A 17,191-nucleotide genomic window follows, 5' to 3' on the forward strand; every position below is an offset into this window, starting at 1 on the left:
GGACCCTCTCCTCCTGCTCGGGGTTAATCAGTCCGGAGCGAGCCGGGCTTGCAGGCGCGAGGGCAGAGGGAGGCACGGTGGCCCCGGCGGGGGTCTCGCTTGACTCTGAGTCTGGGAGGCGCTGTAGTTCCCGTCATTGCGGCGAGGGCCGGGCCCACGGCCGCGCGCCCGCCGCCGCCGCCGCCGCCGCCTCCATGCTGCAGCGCTGGACGCAGTCCTTCCCGGCGGGGCGGCTGCCGCTGCCCGAACAGGCTGCGGTGGGGAGCCTGGGACCGGGGCCCGCCCTGGCCGCAGCCGGGGTCCTTGGCTGCCAGCCGCACGCCTGAGCTGCGGACTCGCCCTGGCGAGGTGGGCAGCGGGCGGGGCGCTGAGTGCAGCGGCTCGCAGGGAGTCGGCCACCGTGTGCAGAGCGGCCCGAACTGAGGACTCGTGTGTGTGTGTGTGTGTGTGTGTGTGTGTGTGTGGTGTGCGCGTGTGTTTGCGCGTGTTTTTCCTTCTTCCCTAGAGGATGTGAATGGCTTCGCAGCTGGCTGCTCCCTTAGGATTCTTGACTGTGGAGCTCTGGGCTGTGAGCACAACCCACCCATATAATCCATTTTGCACGGTCGGTTTATATCAAGAGAAAAAAGCGCAACTGGACGGGGGTGGGGCCGACCGAGGAAACCTTCTGGAAATACACACACACATTCACAAGAGAGAGGAAGAATGAAAGACCCGGGAAGATTTTTATAACCTTCCTGCTGACCCTTCTGTTTTCAGAAAAGATTCTGGATCTTTTCTACCTTTTGAAATCATCTTGGCATCTATTTTTTTTTTTTTTTTTGTAAGCCGCTCTTCAGCTAGCTGCGTGTGTGTGCCTGCGTGTGTGTGTGTGTGTGTGTGTGTGTGTGTATGCGCGCGCGCGCCTATCTGATGCATTTGACTGTCTTTTATCCAACTGCCCAGAAGCAAATGTTAACTCGTCGGTGCCCCCTCGATGCCGAGGTTCTTGAAGAGCAGGGAGGACGCCCAGACCCATTTTCCCGGCTGGATTCGGAACCGCTGCCTGCCTGTGGACCCATGTGTGTGGATCGCTTTACCCAGAGGCTTGGAAAGCGCCAGTATTAACTTGCTTCCAGGTACATCACAAGGTCACCAGAGGGTCTTGTAGCCGTCTTGTTTCCGTGCATCTAGACCTTCCTGTCTTGGCCAGAGATATTTATGTTTCCGTCCACATCATCTGAAGCCAAAAGTTCAGCCCTTCGAGCTGGGTTCTGTACAAACAAGGTAACAAGGATTGCTTTTCAAACTGCTTAACAAAATTCCCGACTCTTTCTCAGCCCTTTCCCGGCTCTCTCCTCTCCACAAAAATGTCATCAGCCCTTGAATTGCGTGGATTTGGGTTGGAGGAGAACTTAAAGGAAACGTGATCAAAAGGCTTTGCCAAACCACTCTCTTTTCTGCCTGTGGTCCGGTGGGGATCAAAGCTGATCGTGAGAAGGACCAGTCCCCTCCCTGCTTCTCCCTCCCGGAGCTGGGCTGGATGTGCGTGTGCAAGAGTGAATGCGAGTGCGCGCGCGCCTGTGTGCGAGTGTGTGAGTGTGTGTGTGTTTGAGTGTGTCTGTGTGTGCGTGCGCGGCCGCCCTGCCTCTGCCCGCTCCCCGGGCGCAGAAACGCGGGTTTCATGGGGCGATCTCCGCGGATCCCCCACCCAGCGCGACCTGCGGGCAGCGGCGGCAGTGGCAGGAGCCGCCTTTCGGACTCCCTAGGATGCGGGTGCTGAGCTATGGCAAAGGGCAGCAAAGTGACGAGCGAGACCCGCGTACGACTGTGAAAGCCACCTGGAGCCACCTTGCCGGGATTGTACCTGCGGGCAGAAAGTCCTCCTACGACCGTCTTTTCCTCTAGAGGCACCAGGTAACAACCCAACGACTACCCGCCTCACCCAGTTTCCTTCTGATCTTGTTTCTAGTGTCTTATCTGCATTGCAGGCTACTTTACTTATTAATGTTTCGAAAATCATCAGGAAGGGCTGAAATATCCAAGGGCGCTCTGTGATGTTGTAATATAATTTCTAGTAGGTGGGATATAAATCTATACCTGAGCATTTAATCTAGCAGTGAAAGCTAAGGGAATATGGATATGCTCCACCCTAAGTGATGATATTGGAAAGCTAGGCATATTGAACCTGTCTGAAGATGCCAGAGATTAAAATTCCGTGTTTCCTTCAGGCTATGGTTGCCACGGACCATTTGGTATCCAACCCTCCCCAGACTGTGGAGTGCGAGAGGGTGTTTGGTTTCCACCCATCATTTCAGGCAAGGACCATTTTGACCCTTCTCTACCTCTGGTGCCAGGTTGTTTTCCTTTCCTTATTGTGGAGGAGCTTGCCAGATCCTTTAGTAGTTGTAAATTACGCATCTGGAGACTTTAATCTGAAATGGAGTTTTCTTGGAACTTGCTCTGCATGAAAGGGAATTCATTGTCACCGGCGTGTGTGCTGAGATATGGTATTGAACTGCCAGCGTTTGCTTCTGTGTAGCAAAATACATCCCAGAGAGAAGTCATTTTTATGTCTAAAGGAGCAAGGCTAAAACCATAACCACCACCCCAATACTGTCCCCAGCTGTATTGTCTCAGTTGTGGAGCTTGGGTACGCATGGTTTGTGTGGTTGGTTTTGGTGTGCTTGTTTCTGTATAATATGTATTTTTGAGCATTTTTGCCAGAGCATTGATTTACAAGGAATAGGGTGGGTTTGCGACTACCTAATTAACATATTGGGTCTGATACGTTAAAAAGGAGATTCCCAGGGCTGGCGGAGTCGGAACAAATTTAGCGAACTTCCAAAGCCCCTTACCCTTGCAGCTTATTTCTCTCATTTTCTTTTTTTTTTTTTTTTTTTGCATCACCTCTGCGTCCCCTACAGAAATTTCACCCCTTCTAGAGAGCATTCGGATTAACAAGATAAAGCACTTCCAAAGTAGTCTCATCAATGTTTTATTCCATAGTGAAGGCGGTCTGAATAATTCAGCTAAGGAGTGCTCGTTTGTCTCCAGTCTTCGGTAGCTGCCTGCTGGGTGCACCCAGCGGAGGATGTGGCCGGGCCGAGCGCTCGGCGCCTTGCTCTAGGAGGCAGCGACTGGAGATGCACCGAAGGTTTCTCTTTGCCACAGCCGCTTAGAAAGTGTAGGGCGCTGCCTCTTTTCCTCCGCTTGCTGCGTTTCTATAGATATCCATATGATGGCATTTGCAGACTACAAGCTGGCCACTAGCTGGATGCTCTCGCGGTCTCTGCGCGTTGATGTCCCTGACTGCTCTGGAGTCTGGGCTCGGCTGCTGCTGCAGCCCTCGCAGGCTGGTGGTGCTACAAGGCCGTAAATGCAGCGTGCTTGGGGGCTGGGCTCCGCCACTGCAGCTGCCAGGCCCTGGTCGACACTTTTTGAGGAGGGGCTGGAGAGCTCAGCGGGCCCCCTGGCAGACAGCGGGCGCATCATGGCTGAGGTGGCGGCCTGGATATGAGAGGAAGGAGGTGGAGAGAGACGCGTGGAGGGCAGTGAGGTCCTGCCTGACTTCCTGCGCCTGCAGTCCTCCACCCCCTTGTAAATGAATATTCAAGAACATAGAAGAAAAGCTGGCTGCAAAAATGCCTTGATACTCAAATGTCGCTTGATTTCTCAGGGTTGGAAACCTGAAACTAAGTGTTTTTCCTAGATTTCCATTTCCTCCTGTCTCTTCTCTCTCCTCTCCTCCAGCTCGCCTGGATTTAATTAGGTCATTTATACTCCTGTTTTATCTCCAGTTGAAATACCACTGAAAAGACAACTGCGCTCTCCACCCCGACCCCCAAGCCCAGTAAACACGAGGGCCGTGAGGGCCACTCTTCAGACAGATTTGCTCTGTAAGTTCCAGCTCTAGGGAGAACCAAGAAAGGATATAGAAAGTAACTTGACTTTAACAGAAAAGCAGGTCCACATTCTCCTCTCTGAAGACTCAGAAAGAAAAGGGTACTGCCTGAATGAAAACTCAAAATAAGTGGGCATTTGGGAAGAATTAGATGGGGGGAGGTTCTTATCTTTTATCTTCTTTTTTTAAGTTAACTTCTATGTATTTCCCTCATCACTCAGGAAATCCTGGACAGAATACCTATTTATGTGTACTAAAAATCTGACAAAGACACTTCTTTGTCCCCCAGATATCTCCAGAATAGTATTTCAACAGAAACCATATTCATAATATTTGTTAGCAGATAAGGCATACCTCTTTAGAGGGTACCCAAGAAAGAAGAAATTCTGGGGCAGAATATCAGTGACTGGGAAAATAGTGGGTTTTCTCTATTTCCCTCCTCATTTCACTTCTCTCTGGCCTTTTCTCACCACAGATTCACTATTCTGCAGGTTTGTGTCCTCACCCTGAGGGAAGGCAAAACAAATGCATTATCTGGTTGTTGAGTGCTTAGAAGCCTAAACATGGATGACTATGTGATATATGTTTAGAATCAGCATTCATTGGTACATGGAGTTAGGTGGAATGTCAAAACCAAATCCACCTCCTAGCACAGAGTTTCATATACAGAAGTTACTTAAAAATGGAAATTTCTGTCTCCCTTCCCTTCTCCCTTGTTTGAGTGGCAGAGAGGTAGACACTAGTTAGTTTGAAGATCTGAGACCACTGACCTTGTACTTAGATAGAGCTGGCTTGGCTCACTAATGGGTTAAGACTGTCAGGTGTTAATAGGAAATTTCCCAGCAGAATGTTCCTTCCTTTTAAGCTCTCTTATGTTTACCAGCAAGAGGGCCAAAACAGTAGGAAAGTCAGGGCACCCATGGGAACAGATGTGAGCATGTAGGCAGGTGCAAAGAAGTTGCCCCTTGACTCCTGTCCCCCAGACCATTTCTTTTAGTTACTTTTCCTTTTCTGTTTTCAAGAGGAGAATGACCTTGAGCAACACCAGTCTTCTGTGCTTTACACACCTCTTTCCCACTTCACACATGTGATGTATATATGAACACACACAGACATATGCATATCTACTTCAATTTTGAAATATGAGACTTTTGTGCTTGAGTGATTTGGGAGGGGTTCATTAAGATATATCTTTGACTAATACCAGACAGAGATGATTTTTTTTCTTTTTTCTCATGAGGGGCTAGCAAGAGCTTTGGTCACTTGAAAGAAAATTGTCCCACCTATATCCCCTCTTCCATTATTTTTGTCTCCTCTGTCATTAAATGCATTCTTGGTGGCAAAGTATTGTGTGGTTATGGCGTTGGTGTTTGAATGACCATTGCATGTTTTATCTGCTTTAAATCTTTTCATGAATGACCATCAGTTCTCTTTTGTTCATTCACACCAATGTTCTGCTTCCTCTTGCTGCTTGAAGCACTTTAGGCTCAGTAGTTTTGCTGAGTTTTCTAGCTGGTGAAATTAGGATCTTGCTTTCTGCTGATACTATTGCTGTGTTGTTCTGTGGTTGGGATGAGATGCTTGCAGATATCTAACAGTGTCCCTGCCTCTGCATAAAAGTACCATGTAATAAGCTCTATATCATATATCTTCAGTTATTTTAAGAACAATTGACAATAGATAAGATTACTGATAAATATGTGCCAATTTTGAGGTTGGAGAAAGAAAGCTACATAAAACTTCCTAGAACTGGCTAATTTGTTAACTCATTCCAGTGATTTATATTTTTCATTTACTTAGAAATATAACATTTTGGCATTATTTTCATAGTTTTGTGTATATGGTAATCACTTCTAACTTTTATGCTTTATTGAAGAATAAATACAAGAATTTAGGCCTTTAAATAGATAGGACACATGACTAACAGGTAATTTTGCTAAATCATTCCACGGTCACACATGTGTATGGCTCTGCCTTGTTCAGTAAACCTTGAAAGTGAGACTGCTTTTTACATTTCTACAGCCCACATTTTTATTCCTGTGGCATCCTTCAATCATTGAGAACTATTTAAAACCTAAGGCAGTATAATTTGTCCATTACATGGTGTGTGCATGGTAAAATTAAGAAGAATTATGTTTATCAGTATTGAAGCTATTCTGGTTAGACGTGAACCATTTTTGTTATGCCCTATCAACATAAATTGTGTGTTTTTATGAAAACTCCAGTTTCATATAAGTGCAACAAGAGATAGAAATATAAGAATTTAATTTAGAAATGGCTAATGCCATTTTAAAGCTTTTCATCATAGTGTTCTGATACATACTCTTCTGACACAATGCTTTTTACTGAACTATGACATGATTTAATACTAATTATGAAGATGGTTAACAAGTGATAGAAAATAATAATGAAATTACATGGTTATATAAATGTAGTATCATTTTATTGACAGCCTGTAAACCACATGAAAAGGCCTTATTATTAAGCTATGAGCTATATCAGTAAGATTTCTCAGAATTTGGCTTTGAGGGTCTATGTTTATTAAGTTACAAACTAGGTCACATTAGGAAGAAAATGCAAATTGATCAATTCGAGTCTTCCTAGATAATATGTATCTTTTTATAGAAGAAATCTGTCTAAACTTAAACCTCATGCTACTCTTTGTTTCTTCGTGGGACCATATATGCAATTTATTGCTTTAAAAATCCTTCCAATCCTACCATTGGATATTGAATCTACTTTAGATTCTATGGCAAAAAAGCCTCTAGAAAGAAGTCATAGGATAAATTCATAATGTTATAGCATGGACCTTTTTTCCCAACTCTAGAAGCAGTTTCTGAATTCGTGGAAAAATGCAAGAAAACACTATTTAGTTCAATAGAACCAGTGTATTTAATCAGGGATAGAAGCCAAAACAGTATTGTTTATATTTCTCTATTTTTTACTTTGCTCTGTGCAGCTCTTTTGAGGAAATGCTAGAGACCTGAAGTTTGCATATTAGTTGCTTTCTCCATTCCATCCCCCATGTTGACTTCTCATTTCCTGTCTTAGTAGATTTTTCATGAATCCTAGTGGTGTTGCTTCCAAAGTTATTGGATATTTGCTTTAAAGTGATTTATTAGTGGGAACATATCAACCCTGTTATGAAAACTAACTTTCTCTTATCTTCTTTGGAAGTACAGGCTGTGGTGTTTTCTTAGCAATTAGCTCTTTTTGTTATATTTCCATGGTATGTAAGTTAGGTTATTAAGTGATTTCTATGCATTCATTTTATTAGTGTTAAGACATTTGTATAGCAACATTAAAATGCATATGACTTGCATGGCGATATTGAACACTGTATGGAGCAACACATACACTTTTTCTACATGGAGAGATACTGTTATAGAACTAATAGTTACAGATATTTTAATTTAAAATGCCTCATTTAACAGGAACGTGCCTACCTTCATACTGAAATTTAGGGGTTATTTATAGGAATTTTGTAGGATATTGGCCAGGTGTTTACTGTTCAAATGTCAGGCACTTTAACAGCATATAAACTAGACATTGGATCCTGACCTCAAGGAACTTATTTTCATAGTAACAGGAAGGATGTAAACAAATACATAGGCTGGAAAGTTAACTGATATTTTTTATTCTATCTTGATATGTTATACTCTGTAGTAAGAGGGACAAAGGAAATTGGGAAATTGTTAATGTGTTTTGTGGAGGTTGATATTGTGCAGTGGTTAGAAACATGAACTTTGGGATTGCACAAACCTGTGTTTCAGGCTTATGTAACCTCTCTGAGCCTTAGTGTCCTCACCTATAAAAGGAGGCTAATGATAAAGGACATTCAGCTGCTATCATCACCAACATCTTTGCCATCATCATTATCATTTCATCATTAGTTATCATGAGCGGAGAGGAAAAAACTAAAGGTGTAGTAATTGAATGATGTCAGAGTCTATGCCTGGGGTCGTAGACCCTCAGGGTTCCAGGGAATGCTAAAGCTTATTCAAAACAAGGGCCCCACAGTCCACTGTCTTCAGAGACCAGGCACATGTAAAGCAGGGAATCTGGCGAGGTTTAAGAAATTATAGGTTGGAGGATCTCTGGTACTCTGGTGATTGCATGATTTACACAAGACGTTCAAATTTAAATTCATTTTAACCTCTGATGGGTCTGGCATTATAAAACTTCTGAGTTCTTCTGACATCTGTTCAAATTTAGATTTTCACTAAAGCATCCCTGCCAAATGGTCATTTTGACAAAACTTGAGTACCTTCAAGGATTCTAAAATCATTCCACCTAAACCAGATTATTCCATTTTTGTATAGGCATATCATAAAATTTATTTCTGGAGTTGAGCCAAATATCTGGCATCCTTGGCTTCAAATTAATTTTGATATGGAAGGAAGGGCACATAATAAATCTAATTCCCAGTGACAGTACCTCGAATATTTAAACTGAGTTGCTTGAGATCTTCAAACCATGATTGCTCTGCTTATGATTAAACATAATTAGGCCTAAACTGGTTTGGGACAGTTTTCTATGTGTCATGATTTTAAGCCTTTTTACACTTTATACTCAATAAATGTTATCTATCGTAAGTTTTTATCACCACCCTTTTCTAGATGGACCCAGTTTGTTTGTCTCACTTTACGTTGAAGTGTGATACCAGCTCCAGCAAACCATGTGGCATGACTAGTGTAGCGTTGAGCAGAACTATTCTTTTCTTGCTTTTGGAACAGAGGAAGCAGGCACATACTGTTACTGTCCATCCAGCACTCCTGTCACATTTACTCTTTCATCAATGCCTTCTCTCCTTTTGAGACTGAACAAGGCATTGGAGTCCTTAACATAGACCTCCAAGATGCTACAACTCATCAGTCCAGAGTGGAGTCTGACTTCACAACCCTGGGATCATGACCTGAGCCATGATCAAGATTCAGACGCTCAACCAACTGAGTCACCCATGGGCCCATCTCTTGATCTCAGCTCGGGCCTTGATATCGGGGTTGTGAGTTTAAGCCATGCAGGAAGCACGCTAAAAAAAGAAAAGAAAAGAAAAGAAAAGAACCCACTGTGGGGAAACTGCAATCTAGAGTGAGAAACAAATATTCTCTCAGAGAGGCAACCGTATTCTTCAGTCGGTCTTGATACTTTTGCATCTTTGCCTCTTAATTTACCATTAAACCTAGATGATACTGATTTCTAGAATATTTACTAAGCTTGTGTTACCTTCTCCATAACTGAATAAAATTGATGATTGGGCTTCCAACCGTTTTTATAGCCTCTGTATGAGGTCACCAGATTTCTAATAATGGGAAAATAATCTGAATACTGGAGATAATGGCAGTAAAACTCTCTTTATCTGGTATCCATACAGGATGAGTCTTGGTTATCAACATTCTCCATAATTTAGAAATGTTACTCTTTTTAGACGCCATGTTTAAAAATGTTTCTTTTGTTTTTTCTTTTCTTTTTTTTTTTAATTTTTTTTCAACGTTTATTTATTTTTGGGACAGAGAGAGACAGAGCATGAACAGGGGAGGGGCAGAGAGAGAGAGAGAGACAGAATCGGAAACAGGCTCCAGGCTCGGAGCCATCAGCCCAGAGCCTGACGCGGGGCTCGAACTCACGGACCGTGAGATCGTGACCTGGCTGAAGTCAGACGCTTAACCGACTGCGCCACCCAGGCGCCCCTCTTTTTCTTTTTTAACATTTATTTATTTTTGAGAGACACAGCACGAGTAGGGCAGGAGCAGAGAGAGAAGGAGACACAGAATCCGAAGCAGGCTCCAGGCCCTGAGCTGACAGCACAAAGCCTGACATGGGGCTCAAACTCACAAATCATAAGATCCTGACCTGAGTCAAAGTCAGATGCTTAACCCACTGAGCCACCCAGGCACCCCTAAAAATGTTTCTTTTAAAATTTTACTTTTTAAAAAAATTTTAAAAATATTTTTATTTTATTTTTGAGAGAGAGAGAGAGAGAGAGAGAGAGAGAGAGAGAAAGGGGGAGAGAGCGAAAACATGAACAGGGGAGGGGCAGAGAGAGAGGGAGACACAGAATCTGAAGTAGGCTCCAGGCTCTGAGCTGTCAGCATTGAGCCTGACATGGGGCTTGAACTTGTGAACCATAAGATCATGACCTGAGCCAAAGTCAGATGCTTAACTGACTGAACTACCCAGGCGCCCTGAAATTTTACTTTTTAAAAAGTATTTATTTATTTATTTTGAGAGACAAAGAGAGAGCATGAGTGGAGGAGGGGCAGAGAGGGAGAGAGAGAGAATCCCAAGCAGGCTCCACACTTAGCGAAGAGCCCTATGTGGGGCTTGATCTCATGAACTGTGAGATCATGACCTGAGCAGAAATCAAGAGTCAGCCACTTAACTGACGGAGCCACCCAGGTGCCCGTAAAAGTTGTTTTAATTCTAATGTGAATGGTAATAGTTATTAAAATTGACACATCAATTGTAAATACAGTTAACCTTTTCTGAAAGACTTGAAGTCTTTGTTGTATATGTTAGTGATGCCAGAAAGCCCTCAGGGACCAATCCATGTCATGTTTAAAGCACGGATGTTTGTACGGATATGACATTTTCCACAGCTTCTTTTCTTTCCTGTCTGTGTATGATTTTTCTTTTCCTTGCTCTCATATAGAAAACTTTTTCAGTGGGTTTGTTTTCTTTTTTAAATCACTGATAGGAAGTTATTAACAAAAGACAAGATTGTTGGATATCTTTGTGAACTAAGAACCTGAGGATGAATAATATTCTAAGACTCTCTCGGCTAAGGAAAGCACATGAGTTTTCCTTCATATACTTTATGTGGAAAGTACTTAAAAATGATAATGTATCTTTATCTAATAAATATAATAGATGATGACGATTATGATCATAAACACATTTTCTTAGAATATCATCTATGCTGGATACTATTGCTTTTTACTTTCTTCTAACCCATGCAATAATCCTACAGCTTGGGCATGATTGTATTCCTTTTTTTTTTTTTTTTTTTTTGAAGATCAGGTTGAGGCTGAGGGCGGTTAACTTGTCCGTGATCAGATGACTAACAGATGATAGGGCTAAAATTCAAATCCAGATACTTCTGATTCTAAAGAAACATGCTGTATTTACTATACCTTGGAGGTTTCCATTTTCTTCTCCCTGTTAAAGCTGTTTTCTGTTGATTGTTATTACATAAATGTGTTTTTAACCTCCTTCAAGGATGATGGCCATCCTTTGAATATGCACCTTGTTCTTAATTTCTTTTCCTTTCTGGTACTTTGTGAATTACTGTATTTTATATCTGGAAGTTTATGAAAGACTTTATGGTTATTCATTAGGGGATTTGGTAGCTCTTTGTATGGAGAAATGTTTGATCCTGGCTCTGAGATTTAAGTATATCCTAAAATTTTTTTTGCTAAACTAGACTGTGTGATTTTGGGTGATTTACTCTTTCTAATTCCTCCTAATTTCCATCTACATAAGGGTCTTGCAAGCTACTGTGAACTTGCTGGTGTGTCTTAAGTAATTAATAAGTAATTGCTCCCTGTAGCGCTTTTCCTAGTACAGAAGAATTGGAATAAATCGGAATTCTATAAATGTTAGTTAGGATGAGATGGAACTTGGAGATCATTAATGATCATTCATCATTAAAATGTTTGTATTTGTCTAATTGTGCTCTGCACTCCACTTACCTCTTATTCCCGTTACTATGTCTTTTGTGCTGCTGTTGCTGTCATTAATGAGTGCTTCAGTCTTTACCCCTAGTTACCTCCTTCCTTTGAGACAGGGCTGGAAAGATGGTCAAATAACAAACTCATTGTGTCATCCTGAATCCGGATTTCTATGCTGTTATTTCAATGACAGAGGGGCCTGATAGCCAAAATTGGATGCTTAAGTATAGATGTATTTGTTGGCAGAACAGACCATTTCTAGATTAAGCCCTGTGGTGTGTTCCCATCTGTGATTTGCTTTCTTACTTCCTCTGACGGATTCAGGATGGCCACAAACTCATTATAGGTATCCCTATCAAGAGTACATGTCATGTTTCCCTTCCCCTTGTGTCTGGACTGGCCTTGCAACTAGCTTTGAACAGTAGGTGTGGCAGAAGTAATAGGATATAACTTCCAAGCTGCATCCTCCAGAGATCATACAGTCATCCCTCTTGCCCTCCTGGAAAAAAATGTTAACATCATGTGAAGAAGCCCAGGTTACCCTGCTGGAGACAAGTGGCCCGGCTGACAGCTGGTACCAGTGGTAAGGCAAGTGAAGGAGGCCTCCTTAGAGCATGCAGACACAGTAGAGCTTCCAGCTAATTATAGTCACGCGGGTGACCCCATATAAGACCAGCAGAAGAACCAGCCCAAATTGATAATGTACAAATCATGAACAAATAAACTGGTTGTTACTCTAAGCCACTAAGTTGTGGGTAGGAGTAAATAGCTGAGACATGCTCTGGGGTGATGGGATGCAGCCAGCCATCATGCCTGTTTTGGAAGACAGTCCTGTCTCTCTTTTTTATCCTTTCAACAAATGTTGGTTAAATATCTACTAGATCTAGGTATGCTGCCCCCATGTATGGATTCGTGGATTTTTAAAGAGGAATATAGTGCTTAAGCTTTTGGAAGTAATTTGCTGATTCCTTAAATGCCTCAGATTTCCTTTTCCTAAGGTGTTTCCTAACATGGCTGAATGTACATGTGGATTAATTTTGATTTGCCTGTTTACTGCTGTACCCACTTTTCATTGCATTAGACAAGTTTCTCTGAAAGAGCTGTCCTCTTATGCTAGGGATAATGCCATTCACCTAAAGCCCAAGGGAGAATTGGTCTTTGTTTCTCTAAGTTGCATTTTGAGCTTGGTGTGGTTCAGAGGGACAGTTTGTCAATTCTCCAAAATTTTATTTTACCTTCTAATTATGTTTCAGTGATTCATATTTACTATTCATTTCTTCTGTAAATTGCATCTAGATTGCACAATTACTTTATTCTGGGACTTTATACACTCTCATTTTTTTAAATGATGTTCTCATTTATGTATCAAATTACTCTACAGGCATTTGACATACTGTTATAGGTATAATAAGGTGCAGGGTGTAGGCCATGGGGCAGGATAATTATAATGGCTTCGTAACTTTTCTGATTACTGTTTAATTATAAAAAATACATAGTTACAAAATGAATACAGTCAAACTGAGTGTTTTTACTTTTAGTAAAAGAGATACATTTGTGAGGGGGTGTGTGGGAATGCAAGTCACATTCACCTAAATATTTTTTATGAAGGTGTTGTCCAATGGATTTGAAAATCTCTCTGGTATATATCAAATATGATCAATTTTATTTACATTTCCTTCTTGCTATTTCTTTCTGTGATTTTAGAGTTTAATATAAGGTAGGTAATATATGCTATGCTAATTACTTGAAGTTTCTACTAGTGAATACTTTTTTTAATGTTTATTTTTGAGAGAGAGAGAGAGAGAGAGAGAGAGAGAGATCACACAAGCTGGGGAAAGGGAGACAGAGGATCCAAAGCAGGCTCTTCACTGTCAGCACAGAGCTGGATGTGGGGCTCAAACTCACCAATGATGAGATCGTGACCCTAGGTGAAATCAAGAGTTGGATGCTTAACCAACTGAGCCACCCAAGCACCCCATCTACTAGTGAATTCTAAAATAACCAAGTACATATTCCATCTGCTGCATGTTTCGATGTACATAAAAATTTATCTTCTTAGCATGATATGTATCAACTTCCAGGATCCCATCTGCAAACTCCAGCGTGCGTATGGTGTTTTACTCAGCATGCCCCTTCAGTGGTCACCAACATAATTTTCCCTCTATCCTTCTAGGTTCTTGCCTAAAACCCCCTTGTAATGAAAATACAGATTAACAGAAGAAAACAGAAATTTAACAACGTGTATGCTTCCTGTATACATAGAGATACCCAGGAAAACTGAGTACCTCCCCTAAATGGCCCAAGCCATTACCTTAAATACTATCTCCATGGGGCGCCTGTGTGGCTCAGTCGGTTAAGCTGCCGACTATGGCTCAGGTCATGATCTCACGGTCGGGTCCGTGAGTTCGAGCCTCCCGCGTCGGGCTCTGTGCTGACAGCTCAGAGCCTGGAGCCTGTTTAGGATTCTGTGTCTCCCTCTCTCTGACCCTCCCCCATTCATGCTCTGTCTCTCTCTGTCTCAAAAATAAATAAACGTTAAAAAAAATACTATCTCCAACTAAAGACAAAAAAAAAACAATTTTGGAGGGGATGGAAAGCCAGTTATGGGAGATTTTCAAGCAAAACACAGTAATGATTGTTACGGGTATGGTTGTTATGCAGTTTGTGCCTCTGCTATGGATAAGAGTTTTTAGAGGTTTAGTTGTCCTCCTCTTCCTAGTACAGACAGGAAGACACCCTTACAAGTGGAGACTTCTTTTATAAATGTGAATGTCTGTTACAAAAGGGTAACTTCTACTTGGTTTTCAGAGCCTTTCCTATGTCTGCTATTTCTTAAAAGTAATCAACCTAAATTAATGTTTATGCCAAAAAGGCATATTTTGGGGTGTCAAATTCTCCCCTTCACTGCTTTAAGATTTCTTAGCAAGTTTCGTTGTTTTGGGGAAACAAATTGAAAGTAGTCAAGCCATAGTCTGACTGTAAAATCTTTAAAATGAATGTCTCTAGAGGCAGCTGGCTAGCTCAGTTGGTGGAGCATGCAATGCTTGATCTTGGGGTTGTGGGTTCCAGCCCCAATGTCAGATGTAGCCATTACTTAAAAATAAAATCTTTAAAAAATAAATAAAAAATGATAAAATGAATGGCTTTAATAGAATTTAGCTACAAAGGAAATTACATCCATCTGTTCATCATAGGGAATTGAATAACACCTGTAATATTTATGTAAGGCAGGCTTCATTTTATTATAATAAAAGAGTAAGAGGGTATTCATACACACACACACACACACATACACACACAGAGAGAGAGAGAGAGAGAGAGAGAGAGAGAGAGAGAGAGCTTGTTTATTTTATCAAAACTAAATCATTATTAATATGCATGCTATATATTGTACTGCTAGCAATTATCACACTTTAAAGGGAAGATTGTGAATAAATTCTAGGCTAAATGATTGTGGAAAAATAATCATCTTTTATTCATTTTAAAATAATGTGCAGTAAAATTATAAGAAAGTGACAATGACTGAATTTAAATAATACTTTTTAAAAGTAGCATGTAGCTTCTTTTTCTTTCTCTCTTGGTAAAAGAGAGATCATACAAATGTTGCCATATTGTAGCTTTTGCATTTGTTCTCACTGTTTTTCAGACTTCTGAAGTGTAGCATTCTCCATTGTGGCTTACTCATTTCTTAAAGTCATACTGGTTTTTGTTGTTCTTGTTGTTGTTGTTTTGATAAGAAGTCTGTATTTTCTGATGAACCTCTTTTCTAACTTTCTACTATAATTTAATTTAGATGTTATAGGCAATAATAATGAACTGGGTTTTAGCTGGGATAAGCCATCATTTTGTACTGTCTTTTTGGTAAGCTTTCAGTCAAAAGAAGGAAGTAAGAAACCCTTGGCAAGGGGTGAGCAGGGTCAGTTTGAGAGCCGCTGTCTCAGCACAGGGTCAGCTCAGCTGTTAAAGCTCAGCCTTCCATCTCCCTAAAGGCTCATTGCTGTTCCCTCAGGACTACAGCGTTCCTACAGTTATTAAGGAAAGAAACTTCCATTTGAGAAATAAAATGGCTAAAATTCATACCTGTGGGGATTTAAAAAATGGCTGTGTGTTTGAGTTCCTATTAAGTGGCACATCAGAAAAGTAATCAAACACACCCGTGTTTTTTAGGGAACTCTACTATAATACAGTTACTGGTGTATGGACCCACTATTAAATGGTTTTAATAATCAATTTTCAGTGTCTCTGTTTAAAAAGTCATAAAGAAAAAGTGTAGCTTTGACTCGCTAGCCTTAATTGACAACTGTAGGCAATATCTACTTATATTTCTTTTTTTTTTAAAGATTTTATTTTTAAGTGATCTCCATGCCCAATGTGGGACTGGAACTCACATCCCTGAGATCAAAAGTCACATGCTCCACTGACTGAGCCAGCTAGGTACCCCGATATCAACTCGTGTTTCTTTTTTATTCTTTTTTTTAAATTTTTTTACATTTTATTTACTTTTGAGAGAGAGAGAGAGAGAGAGAGAGAGAGAGAGAGAGAGAGAGACCAAGCGTGAGCAGGAGAGGAGCAGAGAGAGAAGGAAACACAGATCCGAAGCAGGCTCCAGGCTCTGAGCTGTCAGCACAGAGCCAGATGTGGGACTCGAACCCACGAACCGTGAGATCATGACCTGAGTTGAAGTTGGACGCTTAACCAACCCAGCCACCCAGGCGCCCCTCAACTCATGTTTCTATTAGGTTTTCATTGCTCGAGGCTTCTTAAGGTATCATCCATTCTTTAGGAGTTGGATATTTGCCTTCATTTTAGTTTATTTCAATATAGTGGAGATAGAAACATCCTTTTCATAGTCAGTTTTTGGCCAGCGTACCCTAAAATTTACTAATTATAGTGAAATCACAACTCTGCATTCTTCATTGAGAAGAAGCTGGTGGCAGCCTGGGAAGAAAATAATGTAGTGTGGTTAGCCAATGTTCCTGTTTCCTCTAGTGTAGTGTGACTAGTTTAATCAATTACAGATGCAGCAGTTAAGTTCCTGAATTACCAAAAAGAAAATGTTTCCTGGCCACTATACATGTGGTATTTTAATATCAAATACCTTGAGCTTCAGCTATCCAAGGTTTGAAATAATTTTGTTGGGGAGCAAGGATTTCCTGTCCTCTTCTAAATCTTTCTAGCTGAACTGAAAATCAAACTGACATGAGACAGATTAACAGGAGAAAATAAGATTTAATATCGTATATACCAGGAATCTAAATAGATGTGGAAATTCCAAAGACAGTGAGGCAAAACGAGGTATATATGTCATTCTGAACAAAGGAGAAGGGGTAGGAGTCTGGAACCTCAAAGGGAAGGAATGCAGCTCACAGGGCACTCCTAAGAGGAGTGGATGTTTGGTAATTAGATGTTTTCCCTGCCATACAGATGGGTCACTCAGATAAAAATTATCTTTGGTAATAACAATTGTTCTGAGAAAGACCCCCAATTTTAGATTCTTCTCTGTAGTTAAGGATGGACAAAGGTTTCTCTTGAGTCCTCAGAGTCTGCTTTCAACTCAAAATAGTCCATATGCTGAAGTGGCATATTTTGAGTGGACCTCAAAAAAAAAACATATTTTGTATATCTTTTAAAGTATAGT

At 41.2% G+C, this 17,191-nt stretch overlaps 1 protein-coding gene across 2 annotated transcripts in view; it reads left to right on the forward strand.

Moving 5' to 3' along the window:
* Positions 1 to 449: 449 nt before the first annotated feature.
* LRFN5 (leucine rich repeat and fibronectin type III domain containing 5) overlaps positions 450 to 17,191 on the forward strand; it is a 249,341-nt gene continuing 232,599 nt past the window's right edge. The window contains exon 1 of one of the 2 annotated variants that reach the window (XR_006293375.1): positions 450 to 1,896. The gene's annotated coding sequence lies outside the window, so the exon portion shown is untranslated. The remainder of the gene's footprint in view (positions 1,897 to 17,191) is intronic. The other variant, XM_043556052.1, reaches the window with a different exon arrangement.

The sequence above is a fragment of the Prionailurus bengalensis genome, chromosome B3, assembly GCF_016509475.1.
Source record: "Prionailurus bengalensis isolate Pbe53 chromosome B3, Fcat_Pben_1.1_paternal_pri, whole genome shotgun sequence".
Classification (NCBI taxonomy): domain Eukaryota; kingdom Metazoa; phylum Chordata; class Mammalia; order Carnivora; family Felidae; genus Prionailurus; species Prionailurus bengalensis.